Source organism: Pinus tabuliformis, chromosome 5_2 (genome assembly GCF_031772625.1).
Source record: "Pinus tabuliformis cultivar Carrire ecotype Pingquan chromosome 5_2, CPIR1, whole genome shotgun sequence".
Classification (NCBI taxonomy): Eukaryota; Viridiplantae; Streptophyta; class Pinopsida; order Pinales; family Pinaceae; genus Pinus; species Pinus tabuliformis.
In genome coordinates this window covers 150,368,729-150,378,319 of record NC_142306.1, presented here as the reverse complement: position 1 = coordinate 150,378,319, position 9,591 = coordinate 150,368,729, and positions in this window count along the sequence as shown.

Genomic DNA, 9,591 nt, shown 5'->3' with positions numbered 1-9,591 from the left:
TTATTCCTCGGGGTGTTGCAGAGTGCCCGACGCAGTGGTGCGAGTTTGAGATTGATGGGCCCTATGGATAGGGGGCGATGGATACATAGAGACTGGTTTCACTTGCTGGGGATGTAGAGGCATGATTGGTTGCTACTAAGGCAGAGTTACCCCGATTCCTGTGGATGGGTTGAGTCCCTGACCAGAGGGTTTCCCTCTGATGGATGGACCAACCTACTAGAGGTTGTGGTTAAGACTATGATGTCCCCGGAGTGGGCACATTGGCTGATTTTGAGCCATATTTATATGGCTATGTCTATAGCTGGTCCTATTTTAGCTCTAGATGCAGAGATTGGGTCACTAGGGCCCTAGGTAGACTTGCTATTTATTTTTTCTTTTTTTCGACATGATGTATGTACTAGGGAAAGCACCTGTTTATGAGGATGCTCCCCTATCCCTCTTGACATATTCCTCCTGGTCATGGGCCAGTGATTTTTGTACTCATATATTTTTTGATGTATATACAAGGTTATTTTTTTGCGGCTCTCATGATGTGATACATGCATCTATAATTTTGGTGTATTTTTGCATTTATGTTTCCAGATGTATCTTATGTTGATGTTTAATGTATCTTGATGGTTATATATATGTGATGCATCCCAGTCTAGGATTTGATTAGTGATGCGATCAACTATATGATTTTGATCTCTCAGTATATGTGTAAATGTGATTTGATCAAAATATCTAGCTAACCTTTGTGCATGTAGATATTTCCGAAAAAGACATGGATCATAGATTTGAAAAGTCTTGTTTAAATGTGATAGTACGAGTTGGGAATCAAGGAATACATGTAGGAGAAAAATGCCTTGGTGGTGGGCATCATCCAAGAGGCCTATGACGGTATCATATTCTACTTGATTTTTGGTGGCTAACTTGATAGAATTCCATTAAAGAGACAAGGTGTCCGGTTAGGAGAGTATATGGCCCATGTTGTAGCAACGAGATTTTATGACCATCAAGATGCATTGTCAACAAACCCGTGGTGATAGGCAGGTGATGGGAACAAAATCCCCAAGGACATTTTTGGGGCTAAAAGCCCATGTTTTGGGTCAAATTTTGTAATAAAGTGTAAAGTCTCCACATTTTGTGGTTGCGGAGCGCGAAGGTGCCATGAGTCATAAAGGGTTGTCTGCCCTTAATTTGTAAAGTGTAAAGTTGGCTGTAAAGATCTACCCATGGTCTGCGGACCATTGGATTGTATAAAAAGAGCTAAGTAAGTAAGCTCTAAGTAGATTTAGAAGTAAGAAGCCTTAAGTGATAAGGAGGAAGTCTCTAGGGAAGTCTAAGTTTCGGGTTGTAGTGTAGGTAGAGGATCTACAGCTGAGTGCACAGAGGCCTAGGGTGGAAGTTCGTAGTTGAGTGCATGGACCCCTGCAGCTGTGTACGCAGGGTGGATAGAGTCTGTAATCATTTGAAGATACCAATAAAGAGAAGCATTCTACAAATTCTGTGTCTTTGTTTCCTATTAATGCATCTTGTCATATTGTGTACGGATTTCATTTACAATGCTTATGTGATGCGTGAATGTATGTAATTACATTGGTTAATTGAAGGCAAGTAAGAATATCTATTTACACGGTGCTAAATGTGATTGTTTAGTAAGATAAATAAAACACTTAAAGATAACTGGGAACTTGTACAATACTCTGTCATAGCAGAGCGAAAGTACTTGAATTGTAGGATAGGTCTGCGCGAAGGCCAATTGTACTCCTTTGTGGAGGTATTGAAGAGCGGAATAAAGGGCTAGACTGACAAAGCCTAGAACTTAGCGACCTGCGTGGAAGCAGGAATAGAGTGTACAAACCAACATCATGACCATCTCAAGGTGTGGAAACTTGGTTCCAGCATCCCCCCATACTGCTTTGGGTGAGACTTCGGTCTACGCTCCACGGGATAATGCCGAAAGGGCCAGTAGTGTAGGGATTTGTTTGGCTAACTAATGTTGAACCTAGGTCAGGTCCCACGCAACCAACAAATGGTTCTGTTGTCAGGACTAGAGTTTGCATAAGAGATGTGTGATGTCGTATCACTGAAAGAGATCAAAGACTGTTCGGATAGGAAGATCCACGAATTCGCGGCATAGGATAACATAAATCCATGACAGATAAAGGAATAGTGGCTAGATAGGTACCTATATATAGAGATCCATGAGATCTTTTTCTATTCCTTTTCAGTTGAGCTATACGAGTGGATCGCGAAGCTAGCAGGTAGCCAAGGAAGGTAGAGACTTGATGGTCCTATTGTCTGGACCTCGGAGTTAGTACAGAGATTGGAAGCCTTTGAGGATAAGATCACCCGCGTTGTCGATCATTAGCTCGATCGCATCATAGGAGGATTTGTGACTGAATTACGGTCGATACATCGGTTAGCTACAGTGAGGCAGAGCGATGTTTCTTCAAGGGTCCACGAGGTAAGTACTTGAAGTCTTTGACTACCAGGATTAAGATGTTATTATGTGAAAAACAGGTTATGTAGCTACCTTGATGTTCAGAGATACGCAAAGTGGAAAGGCTTATAGGAACGAAGGGAGAAAGGGTCCTGAATATAGTCCATTGATATCACCTCCATTAGGTGATGAAGAGGGAGTAGTGCAAGCTTCTCTGTGAAGTGCAATTTAGTTAATAAGACAAGGATTCCTGCAACTACCACCTCCACCCACACCACCTACAACTTCACCACCATCACCTGTGACTTCACCCATACCACCACCACCTCCACCATAGTTCAACATGGAAAATTTAGTGAAGATGCCTTCGTTCAAAGGCTTGGGAAATGAGGACCTGGACTAGTTTTGGTTCATTTTGAAAGTTGTGTGGGAAGCTTAGGGCATTACAGATAATCACATGAAGAAGGAAACACTGGTTAGTTCTTTGCAGGATCACATGCCAACCTAGTAGATTAAATACTCTAATGATAACCCAAACACTAGAGTGGTAGACATCCAAAACATGATGAATAAAGAATTCAGTAGGCCTAAATCCAAAGTGTAGTCGATTGTGGGGTTCAAGGAAATTGTGATGAAACTAGGTGAGACACCTTGGGAATTAGGTCAGAGATTAAAGTGTAAAATCCGCGAAGCTAATATGAACTTAATAAATGGACAGCACCACGAATGATTCGTGGCTTCACTCCTGCCACATCTAGGGGTTACGTTGTCACAACAAAAGATTACGACTCAGGAAGAGGCCTTGGAGATTGCAATGAGACTGCATGAAACACCGATGCATGATTTGAATATGGGGGTTTAGCAGATCCATGCGCAGTTGCAAAATCTTTTCCTTGAAATGCAAAGTTTGAAGTAGGACAAAATAGTTAGACTGGAGGTACGCGAAGAGGTATGGTATGGTCAGGGGCATGACAAAGACCATCACCCGATATTTGAGAACTATATTACAGGAGGAGGACCAGTACCTTTGAGGCTGGAAGCTCAAACAGGAACAAGCGCGGGGCCTTGTTGTGGTGTGCTATATGTTAGGTAGCAGGAAAACATACGATGGAGAACTATCATTTGCTGCAAAAGTTTGTACAAACACCACAACATTTGTTCTGAAACTTCTGTAGGTCAGTAGGGAATGATGAGTGCAACTGCAGAAGTTATGAATTGATGATGGACATAACACCCACCTATAGGGTTCAGGCAAAAACGCGCCCCCCTAACCAAAGCGCAAGGATGGCATGGATAGGTTTTCAGGGGCGCGGAAGAGGCAGAGGCAGAGGAGGACTTGGCAGAGGTCGGGGATAACTAATCTGCTAAAATTACATAGGACTAGGACACTACGTCCTCGATTGCACTAACCCAACGTGTCCATCATGCAAATATTGCACTTTGTTTGATCATGAAACGAAGGATTTTCCTACGCTGATAGTGAGGATACGCAACAAAGGGGCGTTACCACCTCAGTCGAATCAGAACCTACAGATGATGAGGTCTAAGCCTCGCGAAGAGGATCTGAATGTGAATGTAGTGCTCCGAAGTGGAGTTGCAACAGGGGATGATAAGGGGAAACAACCCAAAGATAGTGCATGAGTTCGCAAAGCTCTGATAAAGGAGGCTGAATTTGATTTGGAGCGTGCACGAAAAATTCATGGAAGAAAAGAAGAGCTTCACTGAGGCCTCCACCTCAGGGAGCAAGGATAAGCCTCATCAGGAAATGGACCCTTCTATGCTTATGAACTTTCTAGAGACCTGTATGAAGCTGTTATGCGATAGCAAGGTCGTGAGGGCATTACAGGAGCTTATAAATAGATGTGCTGGAAACACTCCAGGTGAACTGCGCATGGTACGAAATATTGGTAAGCATAAAACAAGGACAGGACAAGAGATGAGACTAACCGCACAAATAGGAGAGTATTAAATGGATCAGGTTATTTTGGATCTAGGGTTAGACGCGAACGTCCAACCAAATCAGACTTGGGAGTGGATGCGAAGACCCATGCTGTAGTGGTCTCTGATTCAGTTAAGGATGGCGAATCAACAGAAGATCATCCCCATGGGGCGGCTGCAAGGGGTGACTATAGATATTGAAGGTGCTAGCGCGTTGGCTGACTTTGAAGTAATAGAAATTATGGATGACAAAAACCCCTACCATGCGCTCCTTCGCATTGATTAGGCTACTGATATGAATGGGGTAATCAACCTAAAGAAACAAAAGAAGATATTTGAAAAGAAATTGCTCCACGTAATAGTACCCCTAGATCCTGCTAAAAGATCGCGCTATACTAAACCAGTCTGTGATTATGAGAGTAATGAAGATCTGGACATAATAGTGCAAGACCAAGATTGGGTGAATCCAACAGCAGATGGATGAATTTCATGGGATTGCAAGAGTTCTTGCACCTCTGACTCTGATGAAGAATTAGAGGACTAGCAAAATTGCTTGCATGAAGTAACCACACTGAGCTGTAACATGATGACCCAGTCACTACATTGTGTGTCATCATAAGTAAGGAATCTTCCCACTTATGATGCCCTGAATGATGTAGATGTATTGTTGGATGCATTTGAGAAGGAAGTACTAGAAAAACAATGCTTCCAGGCTTTGGACCAAGCATTGCATGCTACACCTGCAAGATGGTGGGGTACGCACAAGGGTAGCTTTGACGACTGGCATGGATGTAGGAGGATGATGAGAACACGCTTTGGGAATCCAAAGCTATGAATGACAAACAAGTATGACAGGAAGGACGATCCGCACGCACACTTGGCCAAATGGGCCGAGGCTTATGGAGCGAAGACCCAACTTGAATGGGTGCACTTGTTCTGTCACACCTTGGATGTCATCCCGATGAAATGGTACTTGGAAACAGAGCTCCGCCATTGTACAGGTGAATGGGATATTTTGCACGAAGGATTCATAATGACATTTAGCTTTGAAGACCGGGTTTGACTGTATTGATGAGGCACTACAAGAAGTAAAAGCCGCAATATTTAGGATACTGCAGGATCCTTTGGACCTGATTCAACCCGATTGGACTACTTGGCTGAGCCACGCGCTGGAATGCTATAATGTGACCACTAAAGAAGAAGATGAGGATCCATGAAAGATTAACATCCTTGAAACAGAAGGTCACCGTGAGGTTGAGAGACCACAGATTGAGAATCCTAATATAACTGTGCCACAAAAAATGAAACAGGTAAATATTGGTATGGAGGCAGAGCTTAAATTCGTGAAGATTAGAGATTACTGGGATGACACAATAGTGGATAAGGTCACTGAATTGCTAAGTGAATACCAGGATTTGTTCCCTACCAAGCTCACATATCTAAAAGGGATAATAGGAGACCTAGGTGTTATGAAGATCACGTTTAAGCCCGACGTGAAACCGGTTAAGAAAAGACCTTACGACCTCAATACGAAGTATAAGGAGAAGGTTTGCTTAGACATACACAAGATGCTCGCGGCAGGAATCATTGAGCCCATAGAAGAATTTGATTAGGTAAGCCCAATGGTGGTACATGAAAAGAAGCAGAAGGATGAAATAAGGATATGTGTAGATCTTAGGAAGTTGAATGATGCTTGTGTACATGATCCTTTCCCGACTCTATTCACTGATGATGTGTTGGAAAATGTAGGTGGCCAGGAAGCATATTCCTTCACTGAAGGGTTCTCTGGGTACCATCAGATCAAAATCACGCTGGAGGATAGAAGCAAGAAAACCTTCGTGACTAAGTGGGGATGTTTTCAGTACACTGTAATTCCATTCAAATTGAAGAATGCACTTGCAATTGTTTTGCGCATAGTTATGGCTGCATTCAAGGAATTTATTCACAAGTTTATGGAAGTGTACTTTGATGACTGGATTGTGTTTGGGCTAGTGATATGCCATTTGGAAAGTTTGTGCCTGATGCTAGATACCTATCTAAGATACCAGATCGTGCTCAATCTGAAGAAATGTCTGTTTTGTGTTCCTTTTAGGACTCTGTTAGGTCATGTGGTTTATAGATAGGTAATGATGGTAGATCCCATGAAGATCGCAGTGATACTTAACTTGGAAGTGCCGAGGAGTATGATATAACTGCACACCACCCTAGGAAATACAAGATATTATAGAAAGTTTATCAAGGACTATGCCTAGATCACCACGCCTATGGAAAAGTTGTTGAAAAAGGATGTCATGTTCTGCTAGAATGAGGATTGTAAGAAAATCTTGGATGTATTGAAAGAAAAGACAGTCACCGTGCCGATTCTAATCTTCCCGGACTGGAAGAAGAAGTTTCATGTACATGTCGACGCATCATGTATAGCGCTAGGAGCAGTACTAACATAGGCCGGCGGAGGAGACTTGGACCATCCTATAGCATTCACAAGCAGAAGGTTATCCAAGGTGGAGAAGAACTCTTCCACCACCGAGCATGAAGGGTTAACCATGGTATACATGCTCCAAAAGTTTAGACACTACTTTCTGGGTGGCCATTTTAATATGTATACGAATCATTCTGTGTTGAAGTACTTGGTCAATAAGCCTGTGTTGGGTGGGAGAATCTGTAGGTGGTTATTATTAGTCCAGGAGTATGATTTTGAAGTTATTGTGAAACCTAGACGTCTGAACATGTGACTAGACCATCTGTCGCATATCGAAATAAGGGAAGATCCCACTAATTTGGAGGAGAGATTGCCTGACGCACAAATATTTGTAGTGTGCATCACAGATGGTCATTTTGAAGATATCATACAATACCTAATGACAGGAACTACCCGGAAAGGTTACACCATCCAGCAGAAGAAGGAGTTAGTGGTGCGCGCGACAAAATTTTCTGTCATTGCCAGGCATCTGTACAAAATGGGGTCTAATGAGATATTACGACGATATGTACCGAAGTTTGAAAGGAGCAATATCCTTGTGGACACTCATGGGGGCATTGCAGGAGGAGATTATGCAGGGAGAGCGACTGCATAGAATATTCTACGCGCAGGGTTGTGGTGGCCAACCCTCCATCAGGATTCAAAAGCTTACTGCAAAGTGTGTGATGTGTGTCAAAGGACTGGTAGGCCATCGAAGGGATGAGCTACCTCTGAATCCACAGATGACGTTACAACCCTTTGAGAAATGGGCGATAGATTTTGTGGGACCCATTCAGCCCCAAGGGAAGAAGATGGGAGCGTGGTACATTATCACCGTGACGGAGTATTTGACTCAATGGGTAGAGGCACAACCTATGAAGGATTTTACAGGTGCGACTACAACAAAGTTCGTCTTTGAGTATGTACTGACGTGATTTAGGTGTCCAAATATTTTGATGAGTCATCATAGTACACACTTTCTGAATCAGACGATCAGTGCGCTAACTGAGGAATTTTAGGTATATCACTAGAAGAGCATGCCTTATCACCCGCAGGCTAATGAGATGGTGGAAGAATTCAATAAAGTGCTAGAAAATGCACTGACCAATGTCTGCAACGCTCAACGAAGTGATTGGGACTTGTGCATACCCATAGTACTATGGGACTATAGGATGACATGCAATAATTTGTGTTGAGCAGTAAAAAGGGTCTTTCTAACCTCTATTTACCCTACAATAATTATCAATCTAGGTATGATTTTTTATCTAAAGAGTGTACTCAACCTGAGGCGGTCACTTGTTCAAGAGTAATGCTAGCAATATAGTGCTTTACAAAGGTAAATAAATACTAGAAACAAACTCTAATTGAAATGGAAAGAAACTTAAATGCTTTGTAACTAAATCAAGAAACTACAACAATCATCAGTCAAGGATGCAGTAATGATAACTCTTTCCTTTGTAAACTGATGTAAATGAAAATCAATCAAAGACAAGATCTCCAATCTGAGAACTAGACAACAGTAGTCAATGTTCGTTACAATTGTAGATATTTCTATTCACACTAGAGCAAACAATTCAATTTGCAGAAAAGGAACAACAACTAATCTGTTGAAGAGATCGAACAACGAAGCTTAATCTACAGGAATGAATTAAGCAATAATATTAACCAAAAGGAATTGAACTTTAACTAATAAAGGAATTTGAACAGCAATCTAGAAAGGAACAACAAACCTAAGTAAGTCTACGAAATATCGAACAACAAATTTAATCAAATTTAAACACACAGCTACTGTAGAATCAGTAATCTTATTCTAGCATAATGAGTATTAACCATAGTTATAAAGGAACGGCAATTGCAATGATAGTGGAATAATAATCAAAGGAACAAAAATCACAGTTATAAGTGAACCGTAGCTAAATGAACAGCAATACCAATCTGTAAATGAACAACGATGTCAATATTTAAATGAACAGCAATATCAATCTGTAACAGCATAACAATATTAGACAATGTGATACTATTTCAGAATGAACAACATAACATTTCCAGTTGCAAATAATAGTCTTGCTATTCCAATTACGAATTCGATATAATAGAGCAAGTCAATAAAATGTCTAGGAACAGAAGATTATTGAATAAAGCGAATTTAAAGGAATGCAAAGGAAATCAAACCACACATGACTATAATCGGAAAATAATGATACAGAAAGTAAGTGATCCACTAGGGTTGGACCCTTAGCCACCAGGGACGCACTGCTGCGGTTACTCCAGGATTAGATGATGAACAACAACAAAGTTATATATTAATCATAAAAGTAGATTTACAGTAATAGCTCCTTAAAGAGAGTCGATGATCAAAGTTTAAATTACAACAGTAATTTCTGCAAGTCAACAACAACATCTGCCCTTTGGGCTAGTAGCACTGTACCTTTTTATAGTGGCCAGGCGAAGATATCAAAAATATAGATAAGTCTTGAGGTAGCGATCCCTTAGGATCAAAGGATCTTGAGGGATTTGCCAGATCTTTAATCTTCAGTTATCGTTTCATCCTCTTGTGCTGATACCACGTTTCTTCTTCCTTTTCTTGGTCCATGCGCTCCGATCTTGATTTCTTCATCTGGATGCAGTTTCCTGTCAAAGGGACAATAGTTGGTTTTTCTTTGTCTTTTCCTCCGGAATAATGTTTTTCCATTTTCTTTACTTTCTGCATAGAAAAAGACAATAAATAATCATTTTACATCAATCACAAATCCCCTTAATTCTATCATAA